The 18,243-nt window shown below is 45.8% G+C and overlaps 1 long non-coding RNA gene across 1 annotated transcript; it reads right to left on the bottom strand.

The window, feature by feature from the left end:
* Positions 1 to 655: 655 nt before the first annotated feature.
* Positions 656 to 16,335, bottom strand: LOC140204946 (uncharacterized). The gene is made up of 3 exons (XR_011887725.1): positions 16,266 to 16,335; positions 15,209 to 15,280; positions 656 to 726 (listed from the first exon to the last, which is right to left on the bottom strand). It is a non-coding gene; the product is annotated as an uncharacterized lncRNA (long non-coding RNA).
* Positions 16,336 to 18,243: the final 1,908 nt, after the last annotated feature.

The following is an 18,243-nucleotide window of genomic DNA, read 5'->3' as shown; positions in this document are numbered from 1 at the left end:
TTTTCTAATCTACGAAAGAAACAGGAGAACACTTTATGGATCACATTTCCCAGGCTGCGTTTCAAGTATAGCCCCCAATTCTTTGTAATGTAACTTACTAAAATATCAAAGCTATCAGAGTTCAGCATGCTACAGAGCACTAACTTCTGCAGATGTATTGGTAAAAGTATCCTGACTGGTTACACCGTAGCCTGGCTCCACAATTTGAATGCGTAGGGACATATAAAGCTGCAGAGAGTAACAGACCTAGCCCACTGATATATTCCTCTCCACTGTCAGTGATATCTACATGAGATGGTTCCTCACGAGGGTAACATCTATCACCAAAGGTATCCACCATCTGGGCCATGTCATCTTCTTACACCTACCATCAGGCAGAAGTCTGAAGTCTCACACCACCAGATTCAAGAACAGCGATTTTGATGGAGTTGTTTAATTTTGCTTCATAAACATAAGTACTGAAGTTAGGCCAGCAGAAACAACTAGTTAATTTCTTCAACAATGCACAATTTCAAAATGTCCAAAATATATTAGTGTGAAGTCAGCAAAGACCTCACTGGGGAAATTTGTGGAAGAAAGAAGCAGCTTGCTGCCTGCCCTACTTTTCTGACCCATTTTATTATCACAAAGAATTGCTATAATATGCATTAATTACCTCAAAATGTGCAAATTATTCATTTGAAGTCTTTGGTCAGCGTATCGGATTATTTTGTTGAAACCATTAACCTGTTGAGACAAAACAGCATTTTTTTAAATTTTAAAATTACTTTAAACAATGAAACCAAGTCAACCAAGTTAAGAATACACTCAATACATAACTCCTGCCCTGAATGAGACAGGTCGATGCAAACAGCTTCTAATAGAAGCACTGATATTTAACTCTTCAAACAGGAGCAATTCCAGGATGTTTACATAAGTTGTCAAGTGCTAAATTCCTAAACTTACCTTCAGACTTGGCATTCCATAAGCTCGTGTTGTGTGGCTGGAGAAAATTGTTTCTAGTATCCATGTCTAGCTGGAACAGGCACTGCTTAGGCAAGGATTAGTTTAACATGTAGGAAGGATGTCACTAATTTGGAAGGATTTATGAGATTGTTACTGGGACTAGAGAGCTTCAGTTACAAGGAGAGGCTGTTAAGGCTGAGACTCTTTTCCTTAGAGCTTAGAAGGCAGAGGAGAAATCTTATGTACAATCCTGAGAGGTGCATATAAACTGGATAGTGGACTCCAAACCTAGATGACATTAATTTAAATTGAGAGGTAAAAAATTTTAAAGGGACCTGAAGGGAAACTTTCTCACAAAGGGTGGTGGGTACTGTAAATGAAATGAGCTGTCAGAGGAAGCGGTAGAGGCAGATACACATACAATGTTTAAAAGGCACTTGGACAATTAAAATGTTTTAAGAGCACGTGAAATACTTAGAGAGCCAATGGGCCAAATACAAGTGAGGGGGACTACTTGGGTAGACATTTTAGTCAGCATGGATGAGTTGGATCAAAGGGTCTGTTTCTGTATTATGTAATTCTATGGCTCTAAAACTGGGCACAGCCTATAGTGGGCCCCACTGATTTCAATGGATGTTGTAGGGCCACCAGTAAAAAACCAATAGAGGAGTTATTTTCCAAAAGTTAGAATTTCTTTCCAAAATTATCTATACCTTTTTAAAAAATGTAATAGTTTTAATATTCTAATTATTTACTTCACTTTTGTTAGATTTATGATATTCCTAAATGTTAGAGACATTCAGCAGTTATTATAAACTTTGAGAGCAGGTAGAGCTTTGCTGGAGGTCAGAGCTATCAGGAGTTTTCCAGGGCAGGGTTTCTCCAGTTTCCCCATTTGGGGCCCTGTCACTGCTCAGGCCTCACCTCTGGAGTTAGGGATACCGCAGGCCTGTTCCTGGACCATGTAACCATGAGCATGGCATGACTGAGGCTGCACAGTGCAGGAAGCAGACACATGGCAACAAAGTCTGGCCCATTGCTGTTATTACAATCAATCGTCAGAACTTGATGAAAGGTCAACCAATGCTGCATGACAGATTTTATTTCAGATTTCCAGTGTCTACAGTGCTTTTTCAATAGAGGATCCAATCTGTCTCAAATAGTCTAACGGGAGGGACTGATTATTCAAAACACTCTTCACTCAGAAGCTGAATTTTGTTTAATGGAAATTTAGAGCCACAGAGTAACACGGAAGGAAAACAGGCTCTTTGGCCTAATTAATGCCAACCAAGATGCCCATCTAAGCTAGCCCATTTGCCCTTCTAAATCTTTCCTATCCATGTACCTATCCAAATATCGCTTAAATTGCCTTTATTTTACCTGCCTCAACTACTTTCTCCGGCAGCTCGTTCTGCACATGTGTGGAGAAGTTGCCCCGCAGGTCCCTTTTAAAGTTTTACCCTCTTAACCTTAAACCTATGCCCTCTAGTTATGTGCTCCATCATGGGCACAAGCCTCTCCACCATCGAAGACATCTTTAACAGGCTGTGCCCCGAGAATGCAGCATCCATCATTAAGGGTCTTTACTATCACACCCTCTTCTCGTTACTACCATCAGGGAGGAAGTACAAGAGCCTGAAGACCCACACTCAGCAATTTAGGAACAGCTTCTTCCCTTCTGCCATCAGGTTTCTGAGTGATCCATGAACCCATTTCATTCCTGTTTTGGTCTCTCCATTTACTTTTGTAACTCTGAGTTTTTTTATGTCATGCACTGTACCGCTGCTGCAAAATAACATACTTCACAGCGTATGTCAGTGATAGTGAACATCATTCCGATTATGAATTCACAAACTTCTCCAGTTAAAAATCTGTCAGCCTTGACAACAGGCAAAACTTTGCCAGAGGTCAAAGTTATTGGGAATGTTTTGGGTAAGATCGTTCTTGACGTGTCACGATCACTGACATACAATGTGAAATTTGTTATTTTGTGGCAGCAGTAGATGAGAGGCACTTATATTGTACAGTCCACATTACCGGAATCAGGAATGCTTCAGGCCAGTCGATATCGAGACAAGGAAGGGTGTAGCATGTCCAAGTGGCCGTAACTAATAATATTCCAAGAAATCAGTATCACTATATGCCAGAAATGTAAATGGCATGAGGCAATATTCATGACTGGAACTGTTAATATGGACCTTTGGAATTAATAGTCCAAATCAGAGAAAGAAGGTGGGCGTAAGGAAACATAAAACACATTCACCTGAACTGTAACTTGAAGGTAAAGAGTCTACTACAATAAATAAAAACAGAAACTGTGAGACACATTTAGTAGGCCAGGCAGAAACTTACGGCAGCAGAACACACATTTTAACCAAAGTAAAAACAGGGAATATTGGAACCACTCAGCAGGTCAGGCAGCGCTGGTGGAAGGAGAAACTTAAGGTCAGAGACCCCTTGTCAGAACAGTAAATGAAAATCAGTAAAACTGCAGATGCTGGAAATCTGAACTAAAAACAGAAAATGCTGGAAAAATACAAAAGGTCAAACAGTTTTGTGAAAAGAGAACCCATTTAAAGAAATGTCTTGACCTAAAACGTTAACCTTATTTCTCTTTCCACCCATGCTATACCTGATCCACTCAATGCTTCCAGCATTCCTGCTTTTCTTTTGTCAGAGTAAGTCTTCTGCTGCGGTAAAGTTAGACCAGACATTATTTATGTTACTTACCTACATGTAGAAGTTTAATTTTGTGATATGTGATTATGAGAAAACTGGGTAAGTGTCATTATGCATTAACTATAAGAACACTAGATTATTTATTTATAAGCGGCACCATCACCTTCTGAAATTCAGTGGATAAGGAATGCTCCGCGTTTGTTAAAGCTGGGCACCCTCACCAGACCCCTGTGGGAGGACAGGACAGGGAGGAAGCTTCTCATCCTTTCCACACTAACAAATCCAATGCACAGTGTTCAGAAGACCAATAATTAGGTGTGAACTTGGGGATATTAATATGGAGTTCTGCCAAATAAAATCTTTATCTTAATTTTATGACAAGTTGTACTGCAATGAGCAAAAGGTAAGCAAACAAATAAAGCCTTTCCCACTTTGCTTTATAGACAGGGCACTTCTTAAAAAGTTACTAACTACTGTGAAATACAGCAAACTATTAATACCTTGCACAGCAAATCTTGCACACAGTTGTGCAGTTTAACATTCTCAGCGGCAAGCATCTTACATTCTTCGATCTTTTTGATGATACGTTTTTGCACTGATTCGTGCTGAAACACAAATCACACTTAAATAATTACAGAAACCAGAGTCTCAGTAATGTGTTATACGCTGATTACAAACATCTTTGCAACAGAAATCACATACTGGGGGACAGCCTTGTCGAGTACCTCGGCTCCATCTGCAAAAGTGGAATTTCCTATCCCTATTCCCGTTCCGAATTGTTGGTCCATGGCCTCCTCTTCTGCCATGAGGAGGCCACTCTTGGGTTGGAGCAGCACCACCTCCTATTCCGTCTAGGAAGACTCCAACCTGATGGCATGATTTCTCCAGCTTCTGGTTAATTCCATCTTCTCCCCCCTCCGTCTTCTTCCATTTCCCACTCTGGCCTCTTACCTCTTCTCCTCCCCTGCCTATCACCACCCTCTGGTGCCCCTCCTCCTCCACTTTCTCCCATGATCCACTCACTCTCCTATCAGATTCCTACTTCTCCAGCCCTTTGCCTTTTCCACTTATTATCTCCCATCTTCTTACTTCATCAACCCCTCTCCCACCCACCTGGCTTCACCTACCTCCTTCTAACTTGTCCTGCTTCCCCTCCCCCCACCTTCTTATTCTGGCTTCTTCCCCCTTCCTTTCCAGTTCTGATGAAGGCTCTCGGCCAGAATCATCGACTGTTTACTTATTTCCATAGATTCTGCCTGACTTGCCGCGTTCCACCAGCATTTTGCGTGTGTTGCTCTGGACTCCCAGCACCTCTTGTGTTTGGGAATGTCAAATGCTTTGCTGGAAAAATAAAGCTAAGAATCAGAGAAGTTGGATGTGCAAGACCAAAAAGAAAGTATGAATAGTATAACCTGTATAGTTACAATCGCAGCTAAATAGATCATGGGATATAGAATATTGACTGGGAAAGAAACAGCAGACGTGTACCAATATGAATGTACATGCCTGAGTATAGAAAAGTGACAGGTAGAAAGGGCAACATAATGAAATCAAAGCAAAAGTAGGTCATGTGATTCCTTTGACTGTGTCCTGCACTTCAGTATTTTGTCTGATCCTACAGTTCTATCCCTACATCTCTTACTACAGTAAGTGTTGCCTGTCCTCTCAAACACGACATTGAATACTTCCAGTAGCAGAGTAACCACAGGCCTCAGGGCGGAAAGCTCCAGCTTTGCAGAGAGAAGTTACAATTTACCTCACTGAACCCTGGGTTCTGGATGCTCCAGACAAAGGAAGAAGTCACTCAACGTCTGCCCAAATAATCAACTACAAAAGCTGATATTCTGTACGTGCCAATGAAAATAACCTTAATGAATAGTTTTCCCTCTGTTTTTACCGTGGAGAAATGCATAAACACTTCAGAACCAGGACAAGCAAATGAGGTCATGAGGATAGCTCACATTACGGTAGAGGAGGTGCGAGATGGTACAAGGTACGAAAATAGATAAATCTCCAGGGCAACCAGGTGTATCCAAAAACACTGTGGGAGGCAAGAGAAGAAATCATAGGAGCCCTGACTGAAATATTTACATCATTGTTAGCCATGGGTGAGGTGGTGGTAGACTGCAAGATAGTGAATGAAGTGCTTTTATTTAAGAAGGGTGGCAGAGTTACTGGAGATTATCCTAAGGATAAGATATATATGTATCTGGAAAGAGAGGGGTAGTCAGTTTAGCTCTATGGATGGGAGATCAGTCCTTAAAAACTTGATTGAATTTTTAGATGAGATGACTACACAAGCTGGTGATGGCAGGGAAGTAGACATGGTTTATACAGGCATTTAGTTTATATGGCCATTTTTATAAGGGAAGCTTCTCTGGAAGGTTCTAGCACATGGGATCCAGGGAGAGCGAGCTAGCTGAATTCATAACAGGCTTGATGGTAGAAAGCAGAGGGTGACTGCAGAAGTTTCTCAGACTGGAGGCCTGTGACAAGTGGTGTGCCTCAATGCTCGGTGCTGGGCCCATTGTTGTTTGTTATCTATATCAACAATTTGTATAGGAGTGCACAAGGCAGGGTTAGTAAGTTTGCAGATGACACTAACATAGGTGATACTGTACACAATGAAGAAGGTTATCAAAAGCTACAGGGGAATCATGATCAACACAGTAAGAATGGCAAATGGTGTTTAATTTAGATAAGTGAAGTATTGCATTTTGGAAAGTCAAGTCCAGGAGGGATTTTCATGGCGAATGGCAGGGCCTTGGGGAGTGCTATTGAACAGATTACAATACATAGTTCTCTGAAATTGGAGTCATGGGTAAACAGAGTGGCTAAGCCTTTGGTATTCAGATTCATAAATCAGGAGATTGAGTACAATAGTTGGGAGGTCACAGTGCAGTTGTACAGGACTTAGATGAGGCTGCACTTGGGAGTATTGTGTTCAATTTTGGCCCACAGCCATAGGAAGGATGCTACTAAACTGGAAAGGGTGAAGAAAAGGTTTACAAGAATGCTGCCAGGACTTGGGAGACTGAGTTATAGAGACAGGCTGGACAGGCTAGAACTTTTAGTCCTTACAGTGCATGAGACTGAAAGGTGAACTTATAGAGATGTATAAAATCATGTGAGACTAGATAGAGTGGATGCACTCAATCTCTTCCAAGAGTTGGGGTATCGAGAACCAAAGGGCATAGGGTGAAGGTGAGAAGGGAAAGAATTGAGAGGAACTTGAGGGGCAACTTTTTTTTAACACTGATTCCATGTGGAATCATCAGCCAGAGAAAGTGGCTGAGGCAGGTACATTAACAACTTTTAAACATCAGGGCATGTTGCTTTAACAACTTTTAAGACAATTGGACAGGTTGTGGTGACCCACTTTCCAGCACACACGAACCGGCTCACGAAACAGCGCGCGCAGAGGGCCGGCCCCAAAAAGAGCGCCAGGCCATCTTCACCAGCAGGGGGAAAATCCCACGTGCGGAAAGGGTCTGGGAATATGCATTCCCCACAGTAGTCCCGCCCCAGGGAGGGCGGGAACGGGAAGGCTTTAAAGCAGGCTGCAAAGTTTGAATAAATCTCTTTATCGCAACTTCAACTCACCGACTACGTGTGGTTATTCTAGCGCTGTGTGTAGCACACCGCTACATTTGGTGACCCCGACGGCCCAAACGATATTTGGACCAGAGGTGAGCAACGCCGCATCTATTCACGCAGTTTCGTTAAAACTGCCAAGCTTTTGGCCGCTGAGACCCCATCTGTGGTTTGAACAGGCAGGAGCCCAATTCCACATTCGGCAGATAACCTCGGAGTCCAGTCGTTACTACTATGTGCTGAGCTCCCTCGACCAAGAGACTGCTGCACAAGTTGAGGAGTTTATACAGTCGCCCCCGGAGGACGGCAAATACACAGCATTCAAAGCCCTGCTCATAAGGACTTACAGACTCTCATGGCGCGAACGAGCACGCCGCTTAATGCACCTGGATGGTTTGGGAGACAGGCCGCCGTCGGCATTAATGAACGAAATGCTGGCCCTGGCTGAAGGACACAAACCCTGCCTCATGTTTGAGCAGGCGTTCCTAGAGCAACTGCCTGAGGACATATGCCTGCTGCTGTCCGACGTAGATTTCAGCGACCCCCGGGAGGTGGCGTCCCGGCCAGATGTGCTGTGGAATGCCAAGAAGGAGAGAGGGGCACCCGTCGCACAGATCATCAAGCCGCGTGCCCAACGGCAGACCAGACCAGGCCCGGCAGCAGAGCCCAACGAACAATGGTGTTTCTACCACCAGCGGTGAGGCACAGAGGCCCGCCGCTGTAGACCACCCTGCAAATTCCGGGGAAACACCAAGGCCCAGCCGCTGCCGATCGCTACGGCGGCTGGCCATCAGGACAGCCTCCTGTACGTCTGGGACAAGCAGTCGGGACGCCAATTTTTGGTTGACACCGGAGCGGAGATCAGCGTTTTACCTCCAACGAGTTACGACACCCGCAACAGAGAACCGGGACCCACCCTGAGGGCTGCAAATGGCAGCACAATATGAACCTACGGCACCCGCACGGTGCGGCTACAGTTCAGCTCCAGCCGGTTCATGTGGGACTTCACACTGGCCGCCGTGGCCCAACCAGTCCTGGGGGCAGATTTTCTGCGAGCCCACAGCCTGCTGGTCAACCTGCAAGGGAAGCGATTAGTCCACGCCAAGACTTTTCAAACGTTCTCCCTGAGTGAAGCAAAGTTGCCAGCCCCACACCTGGACTCCATCAACGATGAATTCACCAGGGTCCTGGTGGATTTCCCATCAGTACTGACACCGCAGTTCACAGCAGCCATGCCCAGACACAGAGTACAGCACCACATCCCGACCCAGGGACCACCCCTCCACGCCCGTGCTCGAGGGCTTCCCCCGGACAAGCTCCGACTGGCGAAGGAGGAGTTCAAGAAGATGGAGGAATTGGGGATCATACGACGGTCCGACAGCCCATGGGCCTCCCCCCTGCACATGGTGCCCAACACACTGGGGGGCTGGAGACTATGCGGTGACTACCGCAGACTGAACGAGGCTACAACGCCAGACCGCTACCCTGTGCCACACATTCAAGACTTCGCAGCAAACCTACACGGCGCAGGGATCTTTTCCAAGGTAGACCTCGTCCGGGGATACCATCAAATCCTGGTACATCTGGACGACATCCCCAAAACAGCACTCATCACTCCGTTTGGACTTTTCGAATTTCTCTGAATGCCATTCAGCCTAAAGAATGTCGCACAGACGTTCCAGCGGCTAATGGACGCGGTGGGACACGACCTGGACTTTGCATTCATCTATTTGGATGACATCCTCATAGCCAGCAGTAGTCGTCAAGAGCATCTGCCCACCTCCGCCAGCTCTACTCCCATCTGAGTGAATTCGGCCTTACAATCAACCCAGCCAAATGCCAGTTCAGACTCGACACCATCGACTTCCTGGGCCACAAGATTACTAAAGACGGGGCAACCCCTCTGCCCACCAACGTAGATGCGGTCCGCCACTTCCCCCGACCCAACACAATCAAAGGCCTGCAGGAATTAGTGGGTATGGTGAATTTCTACCACCGTTTCCCCCCCTCAGCAGCCCGAACCATGCGCCCCCTGTTCACTCTGATGTCGGGTAAGGGCAAAGAGATTACCTGGGACGAAGAGGCCGCAGCCGCTTTCGTTAAACCAAAGAAGCCTTGGCAAACACCACGATGCTAGTGCACCCCAGAACGGACGTTCCTACTGCCCTCACGGTGGATGCATCCAACACAGCAGTCGGAGGAGTGCTGGAACAACTCATCGAGGGTCGCTGGCAACCCCTGGCGTTCTTCAGCAAACACCTACGACCACCCGAACTCAAATACAGTGCTTTCGACTGGGAGCTATTGGCACTATACCTGGCAATCTTACATTTCAGGTACTTCTTAGAAGGTAGGCCCTTCACCGCGTTTACAGACCACAAACCGCTTATCTTTGCATACACGAAGGTGTCCGACCCCTGGTCGTCCCGCCAGCAGCGACATCTGTCCTACATCTCTGAGTACACGACGGACATCCAGCATGTCTCGGGAAAGGACAACGTCGTGGTGGACGCACTATCCAGACCTACCATACAGGCCCTGTCCCAGGGGGTGGACTATGCAGCGCTGGCAGAGGCACAGCAGGCAGACGCTGAGATCCCCAGTTACAGGACTGCAGTCTCCGGTTTGCAGCTCCAAGACCTCCCCGTAGGCCCAGGTGAGAGGACCCTACTATGTGACATAGCTGCCGGCCAACCCCGCCCCGTCGTCCCAGCAGCCTGGCGCCGGCGGGTTTTCGAATCCATTCACAACTTAGCGCACCCCTCCATCAGGACAACCGTCCGGCTGGTCTCCAACAGGTTCGTGTGGCATGGGCTGTGCAAACAGGTTAGTGAATGGGCCAAAACGTGCATGCAGTGCCAAACGGCCAAGGTGCAGCGGCATACCAAGGCTCCGCCGCAGCAGTTCGAACCCACCCGCCGGAGGTTCGACCACGTTCATGTGGATATCGTGGGGCCCCTGCCAGTGTCGCGAGGCGCGTGGTACCTCCTAACTATGATAGACCAGTTCACCAGATGGCCAGAGGCAGTCCCGCTCAGTGACACCACCTCCGAATCCTGCGCCCAAGCACTGATCGCAACCTGGGTAGCCCACTTCGGGGTACCAGCCCACATTACGTCCGACAGGGGCGCCCAGTTCACCTCCAGCCTGTGGTCGGCTATGGCCAGCCTTTTAGGATCGCAGCTACACCACACAACTGCCTACCAACCACAGTCGAACGGACTAGTGGAGCGTTTCCACCGTCACCTGGAGTCGGCCCTCACGGCCCGCCTGGAGGGGCCTAACTGGGTGGACGAACTTCCCTGGGTCCTGCTCGGAATCCGCACGGCGCCCAAGGAAGATCTGCACACCTCGTCGGCCGAGTTGGTGTACGGCACACGCCTGGTCGTCCCAGGAGAGTTCATACCAGCCCCAACGGGGCAAGAGGAAGAACCCACAGCAGTCCTGGACAGACTATGTGAGAGGCTTGGTAACCTGGCCCCCATCCCCACTTCACAGCACGGACAGAGCCCGACCTGCGTACCCAAAGACCTGCAGAACTGTGAGCTTCTTTTTGTACGACGGGGCGGACACCGGGCACCGCTACAGCGGCCCTACGAGGGGCCATTTAAGGTGATCAGGAACAACGGGTCCACGTTTGTGCTGGACATTGGGGGGAGAGAGGAGGTTTTCACGGTGGACCGACTCAAACCGGCCCATGTGGACTTGGCGCAGCCGGTCCAGGCTCAGGCACAGCGGCGCAGGGGCAGACCTCCCAAACAGAGGCCGATCCAGACTGTGGACATTGGGGGAGGTATCGCCGGTTCTGGGGGGGGGGGGGTTATGTGGCGACCCACTTTCCAGCACACACGAACCGGCTCACGAAACAGCGCGCGCAGGCAGAGGGCCGGCCCCAAAAAGGGCGCCAGGCCATCTTCACCAGCAGGGGGAAAATCCCGCGTGCAGAAAGGGTCTGGGAATATGCATTCCCCACAGCAGTCCTGCCCCAGGGAGGGCGGGAACGGGAAGGCTTTAAAGCAGGCCATGAAGTTTGAATAAATCTCTTTATCGCAACTCCAACTCACCGACTCAGTGTGGTTATTCTAGCGCTGTGCGTAGCACACCGCTACAAGGTACATACCGTAGATTGCAATGGGTTAGAAGGTTATGGGCCATATGCCAGTAAGTGGGACTAGTTTGTATGGGGCATGAATCAGTTAGGCAAAAGGGCAAGTTTCACTGCTGTATGACACCATGTCTCTGTGAGTAGCACTTATTCTTCAAACTTCTACGTTTTCCCAATAGTTCTTCACTGGACAACTTTCCCATCCCTGAATGTCATGGAGTGGCTGTTCCTCCAGTTAAAGATGTGATCTCCAGCAGCTGAATAGATCATGATAAGACCATAGGACAAAGGAGTGGAATTCAGCCACTTGACCCATCAAGTCTGCTAAATCATTCCATCATGGCTGATTTATTATTCCTCTCAACACCATTCTCCTGCCATACCCCCATAGTCTTTGACACCATCACTAATCAAGAACCAGTCAACCTCCACTTTAAAAATACCTAATAACTTGGCCTCCATAGTTATGTGTGACAATAAATTCCACTGATTCACCACCCTCTGGCTAAAGAAATTCCTCCTCATCCTCATCCCTGTTCTAAAGGGACTTCCTTCTATTCTGAAGCTGTGTCCTCTGGTTCTAGACTCCCGCACTATAGGAAACACCCTCTCTACGTCCACTCTGTCTAAGCCTTTCAATATTCAATAGGTTTTGATGAGATAACCCTTATTCTTCTAAACTCCAGAGTACAAGCCCAGAGTTATCAAACACTTCTCTTACGTTAACCCTTTCATTCCAGAATCATTCTCATTAACCTCCTTGGTGCTCTCTAATGCCAGCATATCCTTTCTTAGATAAGGTGCCCAAAACTGCTCACAATAATTCAAGTATGGTCTGACCAGTGCCTTATAAAGTCTCAGCATTACATCCTTGCTTTTATATTCTAGTCCTTTTGAAATGAATGTTAACATTGCATTTGCCTTCCTTACCACCAATTCAACCTGTAAATTAACCTTCAGGGAATCCTACACAAAGACTCTCAAGTCTCTTGCACCTCTGATTTCTGAAATTTCTCCCCAATTATAAAATCATCTATGCCATTATTCCTTCTGTCAAAGTGCACAACCATATACTTGCCTACACTATATTTCATCTGCCACTTCTTTGACCATTTTCCCAATCTGTCCAAGTCCTTCTGCAGACTCCCTGCTTCCTCAACACTACCTGGCTCCCTACCTATTTTCATATTGTCCGCAAACTTGGCCACAAAGCCAAGAATTCCATCGTCCAAATCATTGATATACTGTATACAATGAAAAGAAGTGGTCCCAACACCAACACACTGCGGTCACTGGCAGCCAACTACAAAAGACCCCCTTTATTCCCACTATTTGCCTCCTGTCGGTCAGCCAATCTTCTATCCATGCTCGTATTTGTCTTGTAATACTATGGGCTCTTATCTTGTTTAGCATCCTCATGTGTGGCACCTTCTCAAAAGCCTTCTGAAAATCCAAATGAACAACATCCCCTGATTCTCTTTTGTCTCTCCTGCCAGTTATTTCCTCAAAGAATTCCAACAGATGTGCCAGTCAAGATTTCCTTTAAGGAATCATGCTGAATTTGGCCTATTTTATCATGTGCCCCCAAGTACCCTGAAACCTCATGCTTGATGATGGACTCCAGCATCTTCCCAACTACTGCAGTCAAGCTAGTTGGCCTATAATTTCCTGTTTTTTGCCTCTTTCCTTCCTGAAAAAGTGGAGTGACATTTGCAATTTTCCAGTCCTCCAGAATCATTCCAGAACTTAGTGCTTCTTAAAAGATCACTACCAATATCTCTGCATTCTCTTCAGCTACCTCTTTCAGAACCCTGGTATGTAGTCTATCTGATCCAGGTGACATCAGCCTTCAGACCTCTCAGCATCCCAAGCACCTTCTCTAGCAACTACAAGTCAAATCTGGTTCACTATACAACACTCAACCCAGAACTGACTTTTCCCTGGTGGGCTGAACCACAAGCTGCTCTAAAAAGCCATCTCGTAGGCATTCTATCAATTCCTTCTCTTGGGATCCAGCAGCAAACTGATTTTACCAATCTGCATATTGAAATTGCTCTTTCTGCAAACCTTTTCTATCCTTCATTGTAATTCATACCCAAATCCTGGCTACTGTTCGGAAGCCTACATGTAACTCCCATCAGATTACTCTTGCCCTTGCAGTTTCTTAACTCCACCCACAAGGATTCTACATCTTCTGATTCTATTTCACCTCTTTTCAAGTATTTAATGTCATTTTTTACCAACAAAGCCAACCCACCCCTCTGCTTACTGCCAGTCCTTTCAGTACTATGTGTATCCTTGGATGTTAAGCTCCCAACTATGATCTCCTTTCAGCCACAACTCAGAGATGCCTACAACATCACACCTGTCAAACTCTAACTCCACTACCAGCTCATCTACCTTATTCTGTATACTGCATGCATTCACAGAAAGCACCATCAGTCCTGTATTCATCATAATAGGGTACAAGGGGATATGATACCAAAGCATAAAGACCTGCCACATGCAAACAGGCGCTGTAGCGTAGTGGTTAGCATCATGCTTTACAGCACCAGTGATCAGGGTTCAACTTGCACCTCCGAATGTAAAGAGTTTGTATATTAGACTGTAAGACATAAGAGCAGAATTTGGCCATATGGCCCAGCGATTCTGCTCCGCCATTCCATCATGGCTGATTTATTATCTCTCTCAACTTCATTCTCCTGCCTTCTCCCCATAATCTTTGACACACTTACTAATCAAGAACCTGTCAACCTCTGCTTTAAATATACCCGATAACTTGGTCTCCACAGCTATCCGTGACAGTAAATTCCACAGATTCACCGACCCCCAGCTAAAGAAATTCGTCCTTACCTCTGTTCTAAAGGGACAACTTCTATTCTGAAGCTGCGCCCCCTGGTCCTGGATTCCACCACTATAGGAAACATCCTCTCCACATCCACTCCATCTAGCCCTTTCAATACTCGATAGGTCTCCCTGTGACCGTGTGGATTTCCACTGGGTGCTCTGGTTTCCTCTCATATGGGTTACTAACTTGCAGACCTGCTGTGTTGGTGCTGACAGCATGGCAACACTTGTGGGCTGCCCCCAGCACATCCTCGGACTGTGTTGGTCGTTGACGTAAACAACGCTCTTCACTGTATGCTTCGATGTACATGAGACAAATAAAGCTTACTTTTGAATCAATTGCTTCCCATTCCTGCAACAACATGTTAATTTACAATGTGCATGTGACAAATAAAGCAATATGCAAATAGGAGGTACACCAATTTTTGGGAGCGAGGGAGGGAGGAGAGATTGTCAAATCAGTGAACCTGGCCTGGAATGGCCCACCTCCTTGGGTGAGTTACCGACATGCTTGCAGTTTTCTCAACTCTAAAAAATCCTTGGTCTGTTGAACATGGGCAAGCACAACAAAATGGTTTACCTCTAGAGAGCACGTCACAAGCTTGTGAGATGTTACTGTGTGTACTCTTTTTGGTTTGCTATTTCTGGGCACATCCACAGAGCCATGACCAAGCAGCTGGCAGGATGGGGGAGGAAGCAGAAAGAGCCTCTTGCTGGATATGGAGCAGGCGAGAGGATTGAGCTGGAAGTCAGGAGCAGATGGGCAGTGACTTGGCCACCATTGCTGACCCGCCAGCTGCAGAGTGTAGTGGTTAAAGGTCAAAACACTCGATAAAGGTTGGGCACCACCTGACGATGTCTGCTCCTGGCCAAAGGCTACGGTTACCTCATCAGGAAACTGGAGAGAGATCCGCGTGTATGATGCAAGTGTCGTGAATGTACATTTATAAAACAAAGCAATACAGAGCCACAGTCTGTCCAGAGTGTCAGTGGGGAAAATCCACCCTTACATTGTAAGTTCCCTGATGTGATACTAACCTTGCTAACTTCACGACAGCCTGCGGACCTGCTCGGTGATTCCCTTACTTCAGAATCAATTGCTTCACATTCCTGCAACCAAATGTGAGTTTATGAAAAATGTTATTTATGAAATGCTTCCTTCATCGCAATGCCAGGAATTTAACAAAGGTTAGTGTCTCAATACACACGCATAAAGATTGAATTCTTATCTGCAGGTACACCCGCTTGCTTATTTTAAATGGTAAAGAGCAGAGGTTGGTATGATTCATACAATATCAGATCTTCTCCAGCGAGGCTTAGCTTGGAGCCAGCTTGTTATATCACTTGAACAGAGAATGTAAAGCAAGAACCAGCAAGGTCTCTGCAACATTTGTTATACCTGCTGGAAAATGAAATGCTAAACCCATTGCCAAAGGAGCCTATCCATTATTCTGTAACGTTGTACTTTTTCCTGGGACATTGGGAAATAGGTCTTATGCTCCAAGCAGGAGTGGAGATTGCAGCTTCCCTGTTTCAGATGAATACTACGACCAACAGATCTGAGTAAGCAAGCATGTAGCCAATCAGACTGCACTGGAATCTTGCAGACTGGGTCTCCTGGGGCGTGGATTTCAAAGACTATGTGCCAAAGGCCAACTCTGGAACTGCCCAGATGACACACTCCTGAATTAGCAACAAACTCTGAAGCAAGCGCTCAAGAGATTCCTGACAACAGGTTCACCTGACCACATAGGCTGTGACCTGCAGGTCAGCCAGGAAGCAGGATGCCTATATCTCTGGCGTGTGGGACTGTAGGCACTGCGGGAAGCTTTGTGTCTCGCGCGCCAGGTTCTTCTCTCACTCTACTAAATTGCATCATTTACTGACTAGCTTTCTACTCCTCACCTCATCCACCAGGAACAGCCTCTCTCTTTGTCATGATCTATCCCTCAAGTACCAAGAGTTAATAAACATCAATACAGTCGCTCTGAGAAAACCTTAGAAGTGAAACTTACAAGTTAGACTTAAGAATTAAGAACTGTCCTTATGAGAAGAGGTAATAGGCTTCATGTGGCAGGAAAAAAGATCAGTTCACCTTGTAATTCAACCGTCTGCTCCTATCATTCCTCGCAGGAACCCTTTCCTTCAAGTCTCCAACTCCTTTGTTGTCGCTGTCCCCAAATGGAAGTTCACTATTAGAACAGGTGTTGGATTTCTGCAACAGAATAATATTGTACACCTTCACACACTTTTACCTGGTCTTGCTTGTGGATGAGTGAATCAGGTTTAATAGCATCAGCATATATAGACATTCACTGGTTCAATATCCATTCAGAAATCAGATGGCAGAGGGGAAGAAGCTGTTCTTGAATTGTTCAGTGTGTGCCTTCAGGCTTCTGTACCTCCTTCTTGATGGTAGCAATGTAAACAAGGCATGACCTGGGTGATAGGGGTCCTTAATGATGGATGCACCTTTTTTAGCATCGCTTCTTGAAGACTTTAAGAATAAACCTTAAGATGTGATCAGAATCAGATTGCTAACACTGACATATGCTGTGAAATTTGTTGTTTTGCGGCATCACAGTGCAAGACATAAAAAATTACAATGTTAGAGTAAAGCAAATAGGTGGAGAAAAGGGATAGTGAGGTAGCATTCGTAGGTTCGTGGATTGTTCAGAAATCTGTTGGCAGAGGGAAAGCAGCTGTTCTTAAAATGTTGATTTAGAGTCTAGAGGTCAGACTCATTTATAAATTTTGTAAAAGTCATCTTTAATTGTGCTCTCTTTGTATTCCCCCCACATTTTTCATTAACTCCTTCCACCAATAAGATTTTACTCCTCATTAGGAGCAATTTACAGTCCTCATTTAACCAATCAACCTGCACATTTTTGGGTAGTGGAAAGAAACCAGAGCAATTGGGGGAAACCTGTGCAATCACAGAGAACATGCAAACTCCACAAGGACAGCATCCAAGGTCAGGACTGAGCCGAATCTACTAGCTGTGCCACTGGGCCACCATATTATTCTTCCCGCAAATTTGTACAAATACATCAAAGCGGGGCAGCATAAAGGTGGAATTGTTCAACTTAAACATTTAGGACAACATGGCAGCATAGCGGTTAGCATTTTACAGCATCAGCTTTCGGAAAATCAGGGTTTAATTTTCAGCGCTGTCTGTAAGGAGTTTGTACGATCACCCTGTGACTGCATGAGTTTCCTCCGGGTGCTCTGGATTCCTCCCACAGTCCAAAACAAAAGGGTTATTAAGTTGTAAGCATGGTATATTGGCAGAGAAAGTATTGTGACATATGTGGGCTTCACCAAGCACATTGTAAATGATGATGTAAATGACCCATTTCATTGTATGATTCAATGTTTTGATGTATGCGGGATAAATAAAGCTAATCTTTACCTTTTAATTACTTGTTTCCTTCATTACTTACATTTATTCATTGTATTGATTGACTGAGGAAGGTGTGGCTCTTGCTATGTTTTCCTTACTGAAAACTTTATCTAGATGAACAGAATTTCAAATTCTGATTTTGCCTACCCGGCAGACAAATATTTCTTCCATGGAAGAGAGAATGCCATCTATTTTGGACAATATTTGGCTGGTTTTCTTTACACACGTAGAATTGGTGCAATCCCCTTTGTACGATGGTCCTTTAGCAGACAAATCCAAGTGCACTAGTTTCATATCCTACATGGAATTAAACAAACACGGTTGGAACTGAAGCAAATTAATTATTCAAAATAAACTTTGCAGAGACAGAAAAGAAAGCAAGTGATGTTTCTTCCATTCTCAGAATGTTGGCAAACAATCAAGTTGTGATATACTGAGTTTCACTGGGTTGTAACATTTGTCCTTCTTGAAACAATTGTTTGAGTGACTGGGTGTCTCATAGGGTTGGCAAGGTGTGATACAAATAATGAAATCAAATTTGTATGCAAGTCTGTTTGGGAAAAGTTATAAATCCCTTGCTGATTTAAAAAAACTCATCCAGTCATTTTATTTCCTGATCGTTGCCCAAATCTAAGGAATTCAATTACAGAGCCTAGCCCTCAGGGCTTGA

The sequence above is a fragment of the Mobula birostris genome, chromosome 1 (genome assembly GCF_030028105.1).
Source record: "Mobula birostris isolate sMobBir1 chromosome 1, sMobBir1.hap1, whole genome shotgun sequence".
In the NCBI taxonomy this organism is placed as follows: Eukaryota; Metazoa; Chordata; class Chondrichthyes; order Myliobatiformes; family Myliobatidae; genus Mobula; species Mobula birostris.
This window is presented reverse-complemented; position numbering and strand designations above follow the sequence as displayed.